This window comes from Perna viridis, chromosome 5 (assembly GCF_037379345.1).
Source record: "Perna viridis isolate PV_CMFRI_1.1 ecotype Kerala chromosome 5, ASM3737934v1, whole genome shotgun sequence".
Taxonomy (NCBI): domain Eukaryota; kingdom Metazoa; phylum Mollusca; class Bivalvia; order Mytilida; family Mytilidae; genus Perna; species Perna viridis.
In genome coordinates, this window is record NC_142449.1 from 42,418,366 (window position 1) to 42,437,970 (window position 19,605).

Here is a 19,605-nt window from a genome sequence, read left to right on the forward strand (position 1 = left end):
AAAATTGAAATTTCAAGGCTTCAGAAGTATGACGATTGAAGTTTTCCGTTAACAAGCGTACTCTGTAAAATATATTTTCATTTTGTCTATTCTGCCATTTTGCTCTGAACTGGTGAGATGAAAATTGTTCGAAGGTGAGATGGAAATTGTTCGACAAGATTAGGAAAATATGACACCCTGTTGAGGTTTTTTTCCACCAATTGTAACTTTCATCTAGTTTTACCGCCTTTTGAATTTATAGAGACGTACTTGTATCTTTCCCAATTGACATAACTTTCGCCGATTTTTTAAGATTTGAATGGCTAACAAAATGTTGGCCTGTTCGTTGCCTTTATAAATTATTTGTGTTTCTAGTAACTCAAGTAATATCAGGTGACAGCCAGAAGTAGACAAAAGAACGGTTCTTTCGTTTTCTTCAGTCTGTCACTTCACATGCATGATTACAACAGGATGTTTATTATTTTGAAATAGCAGTTCGTATTCTTTGTCCAACTCTTAGTCTTGACGGTTTTGTTCCGATATATTTGGTTAACGGTATAGTTTTACTTTTCTTCTAAATTTTCATTACTGCTTCAAGCAGTAATGATGTTTATAACTCGCTGCGCATCATCAGATCGTTTTAAATTTTTATACTCAACGAACTCTGTGATGTTTGAAATTGCTGTTTTGACCAACGAAGCGATCAGTGATTTTGAATTTTGATTGTCATGATTTCAATCATGAAGTTTTGACAAATCTTTTGAAAACACTCTAGGATAAACAACAGGTGTTTGCGTTAATTAATTTTTCTACATGTGTTCATAGCTATCGTTCATAGAAGCAAAGCATTTCATGATACTCTAAACTGTAGTCAGTTACTTTCTAATACTTTGCACAAAGTTTGAAACGATTTTGACATGTAAACTTAACATGTATTTAAGTACGAATCCTTATATATTTCTGATATTTTAGATTTAAGGTGCAGATAAAGGGTAATCAAGGGAACCAGGGTTCTAGCGGAAATCAAAAGAAAGCAGTACCTGGACAAAGACCAGACATGGAAAACAGATACACACAACAAAGAACATAAAATAACCGTAATAAATACTTACAAAGAAAGAAAAGCAAACGAGTAACTTGGAATTCACCAGAACCTGGGATCATGGATCAGGTGCATTGGTAGGGTAGGCGTCCTCTGCTTTTTCTAGAAACACCCGCCGAGTTATTCTTGAAAATCAAGTCCAGGTTTGACAAAAGAGAAAATGACAACAATGAGACGTTGAACAAGTCGGTTTTTTAATTGTGCATATGGACACACCGTAATAATCCACGAGTTCATGATGACGACTATACAACTTCCATAGTGATGACTTCAATCTTACGTAGCAACATAACCATTTTCTAGAAATCTAACCTTCCAACTAAACGTTTTCAATTAACATTCTGTATTTCAAAACTACAGTCCTTCCTGTTTTTTTTTGTTTTTTTTTGTTTTTTTTTTTTATTGAGAAACTATACATTGATCTCCCCTGGAATCAACAAAATCGTCAGAAGTCTCACAAGGTGCAAATGTCATATACAGTTTATGTTGATATTTTTTTATCTCTAATTGCAACAACCGAAATACATACTAAGTCTATTTTTGTTGTCTGTAGCTCTACTACGGAAGCGTACAAGGGACATATTTTTCTTTTTTCAAAATAAATATCAAATTATTTGTTATTTCGAATTAATAATTATAGTTTTCGTAATGAGGGGAAGTTGAATATTGCAATTTGTTATTTGATTTCAATATCATAACAAACTAGCCTCTAAATAAAAAAAGTTTATATTTTGCAATATTCAACTTTCTTTTAATTCTACCAAGTGGTTTCAGCGACAAAACTGAGACACACAAAACATGCCGAAAAACCAGGGGCAATCATTTTAATATTGATCAACTGACCTTTTTTAAAATCCGCCTTAACAAATTGAACTCTTATTTCCCAATGGCAAACATAAGCCAAATGTAATATTTGAATCATTACACGATCGCAAAAAAAAAATGTGTTGTATATTTGTATGGAGCCGTGGTCGTCGTGATCGTCCGTAGACTATCATGCGCTATCTTGAATATTATTTGATTGATCTGTACAGAATTTTATAACAAAATTCCAAACCTACAAAAAGAAGTTGGTATCGATTTTGTTGGTTATGGTCCCGACCGTTTTAGAATTAAATGCAAAAAAAAACTAGCATTTCTGTATAAACTTGGTTTTCGTGCGATAACATCAATACTGGTTGGTTGCTTTTTATCAAATTGAATTTTAATATGGGGTAGGCATTGCCTAAAACAGGAGCACCGTGTACCATCTGTGCGAGACTCGTAAAAATAATAATGGACATTACAAAGAGGGGGTCGACCCGGATGAAAATTGTTTGCTTCGAAGTGCAATATTTTTATTTATATTTAACCAGCAAGCAAGATCAGTATTTCCATTTGAAAATCTGTCTTGTTAATTAATGGGTGAGTTTTTTTTCAATAAATTAATAACTTGGAACATTTTTCCTCCAAAATCCCAACCCCATACCCCACTTTCTCCTCGTTCTCAAAATAGTCAATTAATTTATAGCACTATGCAATACTTAGCATTTTAATCCTTAAGGCATTTCTAGCAACATCCATTTCAGTTTTGGCCTGACAGATCAATCTACGGATACCGGAAATATTACAGTTCTTCAAGGATAGTGGGAATATTTTTCACATATCATGTGACGTAAACAAAATTCACACGACAGCTGCAAATTCCAAACTAGAAAATGTCAAGCAAATTCCAAACTAGAAAATGTCCTATCTTAGAAAAACTATGCTTCGATTTTGATATTATAATTGAAGTTATGTTTTTTTTCCGAGGCGGGTTAGGTTTTTGACAACAGCAGTAGTGGAACAGCGGAGATACACGTACGTGCATCCACGTGTTTCCCGTTTTTATAAACATAACATTCACTTCTTTAAATAAGTAAAACAAATTAAAAAAAGACTTGAAAACTATCAGTAAAGATGAATTTATTTTAACCTATATTTTTTTATTTGTTTGACTGAAGGAAATGATGAATTTTCTCCGTAAGGACAGTCACTTTTTGTTACTTCCGGGACATGATTTTTTTTTCGTTAGTATATATATTGGGAAACCTTAAGGGAAATTTAGATAGTACACGTAATAACGATAGAGCTCACACCGCTTCGCGGCGCTCGTTATAACAAGGTCCCAAACTACAAAAGAAAGATTGTCTTTGATTATGGTCCCAACCATTTTTGAAATAAGGACTGAAAAGTAGTCAAAAAGTATAGCATTCCGGTAAACATTTGAATTGCTTTTTCTGCGATAAGTTGAATTAGTTGATTTATCGTCATATTGTTTAATAGAAAGGATCTTAAGGTGAATTAATTAAAACAATTTAACAACTTGATTTAAAAGTTTGAAAGAACATTTTAACAATTTGTTATAACAAACCTCCATTTAAATATTGTGATTTAAGTATGTTGTGACCACGCGATACACTTATACCATTTTTGGGGCAGTTTGTGCTTAATGAACCGCGAATCGTTTTATGGATTAATGTTCACTGCGTTGATACAGTGTTAGCTATAAAAAAGCATTGATTACTATAACAATTATAAAACCATTGTTTTAATTTCTAATCGGTTCCATTTCAAGCAAAATCCTTAATGATATAAAATTTCAGTTTACGATGATTTAAACCTCAGATTGCAGGTTATTAGAATGATGTCACCAATTTGTTTTATACAAAATATAAAAAAAACCCAACAAATTAGAAGGCTTTACTAACATTAAATTTAGTTAATAATCTTTCGATTAATTTATTAATTTTTTTTCAAAATACACCGTCTGTGAAATTTTTACTTAAAGAAAAAAAAAACAGTACATATAAACAACAACAAATAATAAAAAAAAAACAACAGAAACAACACAAAAAATATGCAAATAAAAAAAGAACCAAACAACCACAACCAATAAATATGAGTTTAGATACATTGTATTCGTTGATGCCTATCCTATCGATGCACACGGGTTTTTAGTGTCTCATTTACTTTTTGTATTATTTTGGTCATTTCATGTTCTTTGTTGTTAGTGTCTGTTTTCTATGCATGGTCTTCCTGGATTACCTGTTTTTGATTTCCGCTCGAAACTACTCTTACTCGTTAACAGTGAAACTCGTCACTTAAACAGTAAAAGTACATATGCTAAAATGTCGGTCAGTTTGTACTGATATATTGGCTTCACACCCAAGCTTCATTGGTTCTAAAAATGTCTCATGCATGATCTATCATAACTTATAAATAAATATACGGAGAAGATAATGAAACAATTTACTGTTAAATAAATGCAAATACAACGAAAAACAATTATTTAACCAAATGCCATATGCGTACGTCTGTAGTATCTAATTTCAATATTTATGAATAATAGAATGAAAGCTAGGGGCACATTTTCCTACACATTTTCTTCTTGAAAATACAGTAATATTATTAAGTAAATAGCTTTTGCTTGCAGATATTAATACCTAAATTTTATCAAGTCTTCTGAAAGCATTTTCCTTTTATATTTGTACCCGAAGGTGTATTTTTTTACAATGTAGGTGTTACGAATCAGGTGTATTCTGTTAAATTATTTTTTTTTGGGCTAAGTACATGGCTTGTTCAGTTCGTGATAACTATAGGGTATGTAAGTCTCGTCATGTGACCACGTGATTTCACGGGAATGGGTCCTGTCAAAAAAGACAAATGTTTTGTATAGATAGATTCAAATTTATGATATCAAGAAAAATGAAAAAAAAAAGTTCTATGCTCTATATCAACTACAAACATATGAAATAACAAAAATTGGTCCTACTCTACTAGAGTTGATCGTATAGCAATTACACAGTATATTTTAAAGAGTAAAAACTAATTTTATATTACAAGAGATATTTTATCGTAAATTCTATTGAAGAAGTTTAAAACTGTCAACACTTAACAGTTTACACAAATTTAAAAGAAAACAACTATATTTAAACATTATAAAATGCACTTACACATGTATAAGAAACGAAATGCATTGAAATAGCAACTTAAGGAGGTAAATCTATGGTAAGGGACATAACTCTTACAAATCATTGGAAAGTTTGTATTCAGCATTTGACATCAGTCTAATGTAAGCATCAAAGTAATTCAGACGGATTTCATTCTGTTTCAAAGGAAAACTTGAAAGGCTGTGTTGAAATTGTATATGATACAAGCATATCACTGATTTCAATAGCTATTTATCTTACCACAGGACTACCTCCTTAAGGGGATCTCATACTTAACGAATTGCACAATGCACATGCACTAGAAAAAAATTGCCGCTCGATCCGTTTGCCGTACATTCTTGTGCCAACCTTAATTTCTGAACATGTTGTAACCTGGTTTGAAGCGCTTTATAAAAAATGTAAACCTGTCTAGCAAAAACAAGGTTATTCAGAATGACCGGTTAAAAATTAGAAAAAAAATCTTTTTATAATTTCATTTCTGGTGGGTGATCGTCCAAATATCAATAAGTGATTCGTAATACAAACGTTTTTATTTTTAGTGAGATTATTTGAGTCGCGGAAAGCGGAACAATCGACGTTAATGACGTCATGGCACTAATCCAAGTTTTACAAAATAATCTGGTTTGCTGAAAGAGAACAAACCAATAAGAAAGCGTGTTACAAATAAAATTAAATTATTTTAGGAAAGTTTGTTATTTTTTTATCAGTTTATAAATACGAAATTACCCGGCAGTTAACACTTATTGAGTTTAACCTGTTCAAAGATAAGAAACATTTCTTACAATTTAATTTCTAATGAATTAGTCAAAATATTAATAATTGATGCGTAAAACAACGCCGAGTTCGGACCAATCGACGTTAGAAAGCTGGTTACACATCTAATTAAATTATTTGAAAAAAAAAAAAACAGTTAATTATTGGGAAGACTTAGGCATGTAAAGTAAATAGGTTAATCAATAAGTTGTCGCAAGTAACCAAAATATAATCACTCGTGTCGAGAACGCTTGAAGATTTAACTCGTTTACGGAACAATTTCTGTACACTAGGTAAATATCGATGTTCTTCAGCACTCATGATCATATGTCTGTTAGTCACCCTTTCCATTAATCATCTTATTAATATTTTCTGAGTTCAACATAATAAACTTACACAGGGAAAATGGCAACATATGTTTTATATATTTTAAAACATATGGAAACATATGTTTAAGACCGATATGAAAATATTTATTTTTGTGCCCATATAACCATATAAATAAAAATTAGTTCCAAAATTATATGATAGTTATCCTCTTTTCATATATTTAGTTCTACGGAAGGCATATAATAACCATATGATTTTAATTCCTTTGGGGGAATTAATTTTTTAGTCCTAAACATGCGACAACCACATGAGAAATTCGTTTCTTCGAAGGTTTTCAAAACGTATGAAAAACATATGCTGCAATTTTATTGTGAAGAGAAAAGTATGAGATTCAATAATTGTTTCCAAAGTACTAAAGCATAGGATATGTAAGTCTCGTCACGTGGCTCCATGGTTTCGTAAGAATGGGTCCTAAGCTACCATACAAAGAGTAATCAAGGGAACCAAGGTTATAGCGGTAATCAAAAGAATGTAATCCAGGGACAAAGACCAGACATGGAAAATAGACATACACAACAAAGAACATAAAGTAACTAAAATCATACATACAAAGTAACAAAAGCAAATGCGCAACTCGGACTAAAAGACAAACGAGGAAAGGAAAACAATGACCCGTTGAATAAATCAGTTTTCATGGTGCAGATGGATACACCATAACGATCCACGAGTTCATGATGACGACCATAAAACTTCTGTAGTGATGACTTCAATCTTGTAGCAACATAACCCTGTTCCAGAAGCCTATTTGTTAGAGTTTTAGCGCGATACAAAAAGTCTGCGTAGTTTCGGCAAGCTCTGGCATAACGTATGAGTTGTGATATGAACACTCCATACGCTGGTGCCGAAGGGATGTTGCCACAGATGAAAGGAAAGTTGACAATTCTGAATGAAAAGTCATCACGTTTGTCGTAAAGTTTGGTCAATAGTTTTCCTTTAGCATCGATTTCTAAGTGTAGGTCAAGATATGAGGCTGGCTTCACAGTATCTGTAGTATCCTTTATCTCAAGTTCTTTTGGGTAGATGCGATGTATCAAACCCCGAAATTAGGATTGTTTAAAGATAATACGTCATCTATATAGCGGAAACTGAGATTAAAGGATCTAGCCAAACGATATTCTTTCTTTCTGATCAGATCAGCTATAAAGTCAGCCTCATAAGAGTGAAGGAATAGGTCAGCAAGTAAAGGAGCACAATTTGTTCCAATTGGAATGCCGACCGTTTGTTGAAAAACACGTCCACCACACTGGACAAATATGTTTTCTTGAATTATTTCTTACAAAGTATGAGGAATCACTACCAAGAACTATATATTTGTATCTAGGTGTACCATCTTTTTTGAAAAAAAAAAACAACAATGTATAATGTTTTTAAGTCGGAATTATAACTGAATATGGGGAATAGAAGTATACAGTGTTGAAAAATCATAGGTTTTAATGTTATTATATTCTGATAATAGTCTTGAACTGATAGTCTCCAAAAGATCTTTCGAATTTTTCAGGATTCACATTGAATTGATACCACTACGGGAGTAACAAGCGTTGTTGTAGGACTGCAGACCCTCTTTGACAGTTGTGAGTATAGAAGTTAAAAGTTTTGAAAGAGGTTTGATGGTACATTTTGCAGATCTAGCTATGAAACGTTGTTTGTATGGATTCTTGTGGAGTTTAGGAATCCAGTACATAGACGGTAAATCACAATGTATGGAGATTCGTCATTAACATAGCATTGAGTTCAATATTAAAAGCAAAGTATCATTTTGGGGTAAAAATACTGATTAAAAATGACAGTTATCAAGTTCTAAGAGATAAAAATGTTTAGAATAGCATAAAACAGAAGATTTTGCATTGTGAAGCAGCGTTTGAATTTCCCGGAAGTACACACTAAAATGCATATCGGTCTTCGGATTTCAATACGTTCTACACCGGAAATTCCGGAAGGGAAACTGGAACTAGAACGACACTTACAAACCCCATTGTTCTAATTCATCCAGAGAATTAAACGTGCCACAATTCATTAACAAGACGAATCTGACAAGGTACATACTTGTAAGCAATATTTGGATTTTGTCCCTAGATTACTTTCTTTTGATTACCGCCATAACCTTGGTACCCTTGATTACTCTTTCGAAAGCACTTTTGTCTTGAGAATTATAAATAAAGAGGGTGTTAATTTGTTTTTTTCTTTTTTAAGAATAGCAATATTTTCGTTACGTTAAAGATTAGGTATACTTTATGGTTAGGTCAATTAAAAAAAAAAAATTGGTCTCATTTTGAGTTAGTGAAAACAGAAATTTCAATTGTTTGTATATGAAAAATAACATTATTATACTTATTTGTGTGATGATGTTAAAAAATCTGTAAGTTCATTAGAAATTATTGTCATAAAAATCAGTAGCCATGGTAACATATTGAAAATTATATTACTGAGTTTTAGTACAAATCAAAACTAAAAGCCAAACACTCAGTTAAATAAAAGAGCCGGCACTTAGAAACAAACACAGGATGAAAGCATGCGTGAAGGCGGTTGAAAATAGGTAAAAAATAATAATACCCTTTTCGATAGTTTCTCGCAATTTCAGTTCCTAAAATTCGTGCGAAATCAGGTATTATGAAAACCATCCAGCTGATGCTGAGAAGAGAATCTAATACGACAGGAACTGAAATATTCCAGATACCTTTCTTCATATAAATTTCACAAATATTACATCTGTCTATATAGACATGCTCAACTACATTTAATCAATATATTCATCAAATTTTATTTTTTTTTGAAAATTTTCATATTTACGAAACAAGACCGGGTCAATTTGGTGTACGAAACAGTGCGCCTTTATGTAACTCTATAGCGCACCCTAATTGTAAGTATCGTGAACACTTAGATTTATATTTTATCACTACTTATAGTTAACGAGTAATAAAGACATTTTGAATTTGAGTGGCAAGGCTTTACCTTCATTTTGCTAACAACAACAACAACAACAACAACAACAACAACAAAAAACAAAACAAAACAAAAACAAAAACAAAAGAGGTTCAAAAAAAGTTAAAAAAAAACAATATATAAATATATATCCACCAATAGGAGCAGTTTTCTCTCGTCGACTGGCGGAGGGGGGATGTAGGGGTTTGCACATTTCCATGTGTAAAATTGACCAAAAAAAGCAAATAAAGTCCTAGCAACCCCTTTTTTTCGAAAAAACCCGGCCAGCACCCCTCTTTTTCAAAGTGTCTGGATCATCCCTCTTCGTAGTGCAGCTTTGTTGGGTTAAAATGTTTTTGTTACTTGATTTAAAGTTAATAAATATCCTGGATCACTTTATATTGACAGATTTTGACGATTTTACATGTTTGGTTTTTTTTTATTTCATATTTTCATTTTTAATTGTGAACTTTGTGAATTAAACTTCTTATTTAAGACTAAAAAAAATCATCGTAAATTTTATAAGACTTCTACAAATAAATAAAAAAACATGTATGTCAGGATTTTTCTTTTTCTTAGTAAATATTTGGCGCTAAAGACAGCATGACAAAATTACTTTTCTTAAACATATTTTTTAGCAGGCGATATGTTCAGTGCGAGAGGTGTTAACTATGAGTGGACAAAAGCGGATCAAGAGGGGTTGGGGTGCAGGAGGTTGGCACCCCTTTCTTATTGGAAAATTTGTCATTTTCATGTGTAAAATTGACAAAAAATGACAATGTCCTAGCACCCCCTTTTTCTCTGGAACCCCGGCTTGCACCCCCTCCTTTTCAAAGTGTGTATAATATTTGCGATTTTATTTTAAAAAGTACATGTACACAATAGTAATGCATTGGTGACATTTTATTCATATAAGTTTTAAGTTTATTCATTTTTGCTTTATGTTGAGTTTTGTTGTTTTTTTTCTAACGAGTATTTCTCTCTTTCCCCACGTACAATACGAAATACATTTAGAGCGAGTGAATACAAAAGAGTAATTAAAGGAACCAACAGTGGAGCGGTAAGCTAAAGAATACAATATTCAAAGGATAAAGACCAGACAAGGAAAATTGACACACACAACAAAGAACATGAAATAACCAAAATAACATGTACAAAGAAAAAAAAGAGTAACCCGACTCCACTTAATGGTTGTTCGATTTTACTAGGTTTACTTCCAACAGTAGATATTTCATGGATTCCAGAACGAGACAATGATCCGTTACATTTTTTGGGATATCCAGAAGACTTCAGATATGCTTATCATCCCATTCGAACCCTTTTTTCTCTGACTAAGTCAACAAAGTATTTGATGGGACTCGACTGGGAATCGAATCCAAGGTATCCAACACTCATGTTTAGTAATTTTCAATTAAATCACTGAGGCTTTCCATATGAAATAAAGACTGTTGATCAACCCATTCTGTAACTATATATTGTGTAATTTAGGTGTATAGAACAAACATAAATACGAAATATGCATAGGACAATGAGGGATGAGTGAGGAAGAAGAAGAGTGAGAAGATTAAATTATCTCATAGGAGAATCGTACCAAAATATAAAACGGCAACAAAAAGAATGTTACTTTTTATCAACTTAACGGTTATAATGAAATGTTTTAAACACCCTTCCTGTGCAGTTAAGATAATGTAACCCTCCATCCACATGCATTCCCGCTACTCATTGAAACACTTGCACAGCATACAAAAATTCGCAATACTTGAATCATTGGCATTTTTGTATTAAAAGAATGGGTGGAACTTGATCCAGACAATGTCATTCTCTTCAGGATGGATCGTGTTTTGAAAATTTGACGACTGTCAGGTTCTTGTTCATTACATTATATGGATTTCGTCCAAAGTTTCATTTATTTTCAGCGGTAATTAGTCTATTTTCAAATACATGTATAGTATTCAGGTAGTGTTGAAATACACATGACAAATTAATTAATCGAGACACCTTCGACCCGGGTACGGGTGTCAAAGAATAGACCTGCAGCAGCACTAAGCTTATCGTAACCTGGCCGGGGACTAGGGCGCTCTGCCCACAGAGCCACTGGGTTGTGTGTCCCAGGCGGTAGAATAGGGTACCCCTGGCATGTTACATGCTGGGGTCGTCAGGCCATAATAAGGAAAACCGAATCGCAAACCATAGTGTTGCACCGTGTTAGGAAAGATGCCACATTCCTCGAACGTTAAAGAACCATGCAGCGTAGGAACCTTTGCGCTCCGCCACAGGAGGCTAAATTGCCCGACCCTATACCTTTTTTCAGTGGCAATCAAAATTTGTCGACCCTATTATCCTTGTGTCCCGTCCCATATTTCATTTCATCAGCATTTCGTGTTCATTTTATCATCCATTTCATGTTCATTGCTTGTATATACCTTAAATATTGCTGCATGGGCATTAAACACCAACAGTCATCCAATCATTGACGTATTTCATACATGTTTATACATTTGTAAATACTCAGCAGATGCAGATCGAGATACTTTGAAAATAGGGGGATTGTCTAGAAAAGGCGGGTTGTGGGAATGTTATCTTTAACTCTGGACAAACTTAAGATCTTACAAACCTCACAAAACCTTCAACTTAAAAAAAATAAGCTTTTTTCTGTTCCAAATCGTCAAATATACTAGGTATATACTCGGAATTTTTATGACAATGCTCGGGGGGGGGGGTGGTGTTTGACTCCAATACTTCTTTGATAGGGGGTGCCGCTAGAGTTCCAATGTCTCAGCTATACTTACAATTCATAACCATAGAAAAGAACATTAGTCCAATTCAGTGGCCCTTTTCACAAAAAATCGTAAGTGTAAAATAAGTCGTAAGTTATGATGTCATAGTAAATCAAATTATTGTGACGTCATAACTTACGACTAATTTTACTCTCACGATTTTTTGTGAAAAGGGCCACAGTGGCCCAAGTATCGCAAGCCACCTTTTATTTGTTCAAAGAATTATCGAGGGAACGTAAAATTCGAGCAGAAATCCAACCATAAAGACCAGACAGGGGAATACACTCAAATACTACAAAAACGTAAACTAACCAAAATTACACGAATAAATAAAAAAGAGCAAATGACAAACTCTGATTTGGTCATTTTATCTACTTCTTGGACGGCTAGATTGTTGCGATATAGCACACACACTGGACGATGTGATACATACTAGTGATATGAAAAATTCGCCATTGCGATTGATTGTTGTGTGATTATATATCACTTTCTACGTTTTCTTGATTGGTCGAAAGCGACGGTGTGCCTTTTCTAACGTTGTTCTCCGGATTCCATTGGTGACTTCATAGACAGACGATTGCAAGAATTTCCGCCACGATAAGATACCGAATGTCAAGCAGCCAAAATATTCCAAAGGAATCCTAGAGAAAAAAGGTTTTTTAACTAGTGAAAATATCGAAAATATCAACTTGCCGAGTCTCGTTGGTTATGATATCGAAATTAAATAACTTGATTTGATATTTTGCAACTTTATCAATTTTTACTTATCATGAAACCTATAAATATCCTCCAAACAAGCGTAATCTATTCTTTATCATCAAATCAATCATATCGTTATATGTTTTGAATTTTATTTTTTCTCTCCTATTTGGAAGTTTGCTCAATATCAATGGACATTTTGTCTGAGCCATGATACGTGAACTTCCTCAAACTATTTCTAATGGTAATGTGACAATACATGTTTAGATAAGCAAAAACAAGGCTATAGACGCTAAAGACCCTGAACATTTATCTGGCTCGGTAAGCAACATTTTTATTAAAGCGGCCACGGGTTTTCTTGGATAAAAATCCTAACACTTATACCTAAGGAACAATCATATCAATTTTCATTAAATTCTGTCAAGTAGTTTCTGAGGAGAAATTTTCTAAAAGTTAAAAGTTAAAAATAGTGAAAAAAAGTCGAAGAAGGGAAATACCTCAAACATTGGTCAACAGTTATCGAGATATATGCGAAAAACTTCTGTTTTGCCCATATGTTCTATTTTTAGTAACGGATGCTATATTTTTTTATTCTTCAAAATTTCTCACATCAGTTTTATGCATAACATGCATACGAAATTTTGTTTTAATTGATCTGGTTGTGTCAGACGAACATATTTTTGAAAGAAATAACATTAAAAATAGCCAAATAATCGTCGAAAAGGGCAACAACTCCAACATGACTTAATAGATTTACACGACAATTTGACCACTGATAGATTTCATCATGCTAAATATTTTAATACAGTCAGAATTAAGCTAAACCTGACAGTTTTAGAAAACATATGCGAAAACATTCTGTCTGTTCCCTTTATCTTATTATTTGACAGATTCCGCTCGAATCTTGGTTCCCTTGAATACTCTTTGTAACGATGGCCATATTTTTTTTTCAATGGATAAAAAATCTCCAAATCAGTTCCATGCAGAACGCCTTAAGGAACATTCATACCAAGTTTGGTTTTAATTAGCTAAGAAGCACTCCAGCTTAGAATCATGCAAAATGTGATTCATGGCCAGAAAGCCTACATATTTTTATTTTTGATATTTTGTTTAAAATGCTTAAGTAAACAGAAAATATTATGTGGCTTTTCGTGGAACCCTTGTCCATAGGAGATAAAGATTATATAGAATGGACTGTATAATTCAAAAGTAATGGTAATAACTGTAAATGATGCTAAAATACTATAGAAACTGCTTGATTTTCAATGTTTATTATCTCCTAAGAGCAGACAGATTGGAGTGAATAAATATACATTTCATAATATAGACCTATAGAGCAAATTACTAACCAAAATAAAAAATGTGTAGTCTTTTTAAGGGTGTATAACAAATTACAAATTTACATGATTCTTACAAAGACTACTACTTAAAAGTAGTGTCAGAGGAAAATTAAAGAATTATTAATGACTACTAACGATAACGGACGCCAAATGATCGCAATAGCTCACGTGGCCCTTTGGACCAAGTGAGCTAAATGAAACTAGTAGTGAAGACTAACCTGTTTATAGTTCTTCAATTTATTGTTTGTCCTCTGGAATATGTAGCGATACATATATAATAAACAGCTGTTACCATGGTTACTATCAAGAAGAAAGAACGATTTGTTGCAAAACGCACCAATAATTAAGAGTAATCAAGGGAACCAAGGTTATAGCGGTAATCAAAAGAATGGAATCCAAGGACAAAAACCAGACATGGAGAACAGACATACACAACAAAGAACATAAAGTAACTAAATTCATACATACAAAGAAACAAAAGCAAATGAGCAACTCGGACTCCACCAAAAACTAGGAGCATGGACCAGGTGCACCGGTAGGGTAAACGTCCTCTGCTTTTTTGTAGAATCACCCGCCGAGTTAAAAATGTAACATTTTTGAAAGATTGAAATGTCAATATTCATAAAACAACAAAATTTGTTCAGTTGATGACATTTAGTGACGAATAATTGACGTCATATATCATTGTCATCTTGTGTCTTCAATAGTTAGCAGAATTTAAGTTATTAATATTGATAACAATAGTAATGTTTAATATGACAAAACAATAACTAACAATTAATTTTACCAAATATTTTGATAATGAAAACGGTGAATGATGATTAGGAAAAAACTTAATATTCGCATAAAGTTTTGAACTTTAATAAAAACAAGAGGCTCCCAGTAGCCTGAATCGCTCACCTGGTTAAAATCTGCCTTTCAAGGACAATTAATTTAACAAGAAGTTGTCCAACAATTTTGACTCAAGAAGACTATGCTTATCATTAGGATCATTTCAGCAATTGAAAGTTCCTTTTTATCTATCATAGTTTTCTAAAAAAAAAAAAAAAAAAAAAAAAAAAAAACTCAATAGCTCTTATAAGGAGTCATCTGACAACTTTTATGCCTGAAGACTTTTGTAGTCCTAAAAATAAGGATCATGTCAACTATTAAAAGAATTTGGCTAAACCTAACGGTTTTGGAGATATATACTGTCTGACCTCTATGTTCTGTGTTTAGGAACGGCGACCATGTTTTTCCACGAATCAAAAATCCCCACATCTGTTCTATGTGGGATATCCCTAGGAACATTCGTACCAAGTTTGATTTCAATTGGTAGAGTAGTGTCAGAGGAAAACAAAATTGAAAGAAATAACATTAAAAATAGCAAAAACCGTTGAAAACGGGCAATAACTCCAAAACTGACAAAGTTCAAGATCAAAGCATAGATTCTGAAGCTGAATCACGCAGTTAATGATTTTACCTTTATCAAAAGGCACACATGAATAAATTATTAGGAATCTGAATGAGAACGAGAACTGGGTGGTTTGTTTTTCATCAAAAACTAGAAATGATTTAAATGTGGAAAACTGTTAAGGAAAGTCAAGTTGAATTATAGTAGTACAGCGTATTGATGTATAGCACAGTGCTATACCAGCTTTAGACCAGAACTTTGTTACGATCATAGATCATAATAACAAGTGGTCAAAAAGTCAAAGAGTGTCGGGAAAGCTTGTGGATAAAAATATTACTATCAATTTCTCCAGATTGAATTTACGAGAAAAAGTAATTCATTGTTAGGTCTTGATCTAAAGCTGGTTAATGGGAGTAAGCCTGGACGCATTGACACTGAATGCAAAGCATTATTACAGTAGATAATACCCATAGGCACAGCCTGGACGCATTGACACTGAATGCAAAGCATTATTACAGCAGATAAATACCCATAGGCACAGCCTGGATGCATTGACACTGAATGCAAAGCATTGTTACAGTAGATAAATACCCATAGGCACAGCCTGGACGCATTGACACTGAATGCAAAGCATTGTTACAGTAGATAAATACCCATAGTCACAGCCTGGACGCATTGACACTGAATGTAAAGCATTGTTACAGTACATGTAGATAAATACCCATAGGCACAGCCTGGACGCATTGACACTGAATGCAAAGCATTATTATAGTACATGTAGATAAATACCCATAGGCACAGTGTTAAACGGGATTAGACAGGTATGTGTTTTGTCTAAATCCGAACGGGGGCTAGGGTATTCTACCCACAGAGCAATTGGGGTCCGTGTCCCAGGTGGTGAAATGGTAAATTTAGCCCTATGTGGTGGAGCCAAAAGATTCCTTCTCCGATAGAATATCTCAGCAGGGTGTTGAGCACTATTTCGTCGCCTTTTACGACAGGCCTATCGATGCTGGGGCCTATTCTTTTGACGCTCGGACCCACACAGGACAGAAAACGTTGGAAAATCAAAGATCTCCGGTAAAACTTCTTAACCTAATTTTGAAGCTCTTGTTATAAAAAAAATAACATGTTTTTACCCTTTTAAGCAATAAATATTGTCAATTGAAAACTTTAAACCGAAAATTTGTAAATACGGTAGTGAACTTTTTTTATTTCTCTAGCAAGTTTGAGTGATAACATGCTAAAAACTTGTAAATTAAGTTTTAACGACATCACAACCTTCGCGAAAAATCCCAAACATTCTTAACAGTTTTAAATTATGATCTGTTCGCCTAACGACCTTATGTTTATGCAATTCATATAAACTTAAAACTGTTAAGGTAGCATGGTTTAGATAGATTTTCGATTTACTGAGCGTAGGGTTTAGACAGATTTCACTGAACAAATCCATAAAATCTTCAGACGCTGTCTATGGTGGAAGTAATTCAATGTGTAGAACGAAAAAGCCAAAAAAGAAACAATGCTTTTCATATCAACAAAAGATATATTTTACGCACAGATGGTATTCAGATCTGTATTTCTGAAATAAATATTCACTTCCCATTCAAACCAACCAAAACAACGATACAAAGTCTTACAAAGTTCCACAATTCATAGAAAGGTGTAACAACCGAATGAAAAACTGTAACTAGTTATACAGTCTGTAATTCTGAATGCTTAGTAAAAGAATCTGTACCGCTGACGAGGTTTCTGTCCGCAGGAAAGAAGGGAAAACAAAAATATGGTGCATTTACTGGCGTAGTGGTATTATTCAAATGTGGATTTAAAAAAAAAACTTTTCGGACATGTAAAAATCCTTAAGTATCGCTCCTTCGCTGAAGTTTCTAGAATTAAAAGTTTTTGACTTTCAACGATGCAATATCTCATATTTTAGCACACACACACAAAAAAATATAAAGAAGCTAGTATCTCTACCTTTCATATCGACACGTTGACGATACTCTCTCCATTAAAATTATCAATTTGGGGAATTATTTCTGTTCCTTTATCCACCAAAACTAAAAATCAAAGACAACCAATACAGTTTCCTCTGCGTAATATTTGGAACTCTTTCTCGATTTCAACGACAGTAGTCATTTAAGTATCTAAGTACAAATAAAATATGACAAACGAGTCGATTTCTATTTTTAAATCATAAATTTACCTTTCATATCCAGTAAAATACCAGCTGCCCAAGTATATGGTAGATTGATTGATTGAATGTTGGGATTTAACGTCCGAGCAGCAATATTTCAGCTATATTCAGACGATGAACATGAAATGATGATAAAATGAACATGAGATGAAAAATGGGATGGGACACAAGGATGATAGGGTCAACAAGTTTTGATCGCCACAAGACAAAAGGGAGTGATGGGTAGGGTCGGACAATTTAGCCTCCTGTGGCGTTAAATCTAGGCGTGCTTCGGCACTCGTAGTAATATTTTGATTATTCACGCTTCCCAATTCATTATCCTATTATTATATAACCTTTCTGCATATATTTTTATTTTTGGAGGAATGACGATATCATAATAAATACTTCATTGGCACGTCAATAAGCCTACACACTATGGAACAAAATGCTTTTACAGGAGATAGACCGCTTCACGATCTATAAATGCAGTTTTATGTAAAGTGTCAAAAGGTCTTCACACTGTAAACATATTCTGGAGACATTGAACCTCACCACATCTAAGTCTTAAGATGTAGTAATATGGAATGTTAAAAAGGGGAATTCGTGGGCAAACCACATCTGCATCATATCCGGCGGTAAAACTACACTTGCTACACTGAAAGGACAACAGACAATGATCGAATCGCACAGCATTAAGAACTTCTAAGTACACATAGAAAACCGAACTCGAAGAACCCTACTCAATCAGCGTAGTGAACTGAAGTGCTCCAAAGGAGTTGCAGACCAGGATCCAGATACATAACCAGTCGCCACTCTAACCACTTAAATACTGCGTGCTTTGCAGGGAAACAGTGACATCAAATTGTAAAGCTTTTGGTGTGACTCCAACTGGAATTGAACCCAATCTCAATCTGAGATTTTTTTTATGAAACCCAGTCTATATTTTTTTAAATTAAGTAAGATTTGCTTCTTATTAGACATCCAAAGTGCTGCTCGCTTAATGTCAAATCCGTCAAAATAATATCTAAGACAGATTCACCGCCTCGATTGTCAGGGTAGCGTGCTTGTCTGTAGTGCGGGAGGTTTTGGACTCGATATTAGTCCGAGTTACACCAAAAACATTAAAATTTGTAGTCATCACTGCTTTTTTCCCCAAGCACGAGGTATTTATGGTTAGAGTGACGACTGGATTACTCGGAGAATAATATGTCCCTAAAGAGGCAGCAAAGTTAACCGCGTACTATTGCTTCTGTGAGCAAGCACAATACAAATCCGACTCAGCGTAGTACAAAGCAAAGTGATTCGATTGGTCAAACTTTCTTGTCTAAAAATGCATGAAATATCTGTCACAAGACGTAAAACAATAATCAATCAATCAAAGGCAGATTGATGTTGATAGTTGTATTAGAAAATTACACTTCATATTTGTACATCAGGTTATGGTAAACGATCTTGGTATATCGGAAACAGCTACTTACTAGTATCACAGTACCTTTTGTGTAAACCGTTGAGCCCTATCGAGACCATCCATAGCAGAGATATGAGTTGAGTGACAAAAACTCCATTCGCTGACACAGCTTGGGTGTTACTACATAGAAAGGATAATTGAAAATGGGAATTTTTAGCATTTGTTATAATAGATTTTAGTTTAATGCTTTCCTTTTGTCATCTTCGAGATGAAGATTTCTGTATCTATGTATAGTAATAATTGTTCCTAATTTTAAGCTTTTTTTTTGGTTGATAAAAGGACAATACCTAAATCTCAGATTCTGGAGCTTAAATTAAAGAAATATGTCAACTTGTGTTTTTATGGAGTAACTTATGGAGGTAGACTAAAGTAAGGGACACAACTCGTACAAATCATTGGAATGTTTATATTCAGTATTTTACATCAACCTCATGTAAGAATCAAAGTAACTTGGATTGATTTCATTCCGTTTCAAATGGAAGCTTGATAGGCTTTGGTGAAATTGAATATGATACAAACATATCACTAATATCAAGAGCTATGTCCCTTACCCTAGGTCTACCTCCTCAACAGGAATATCATCAATTAGAGGGTAGTCAAGGAACCTAGATTCGGCTGGTAATCAAAAGAAATAT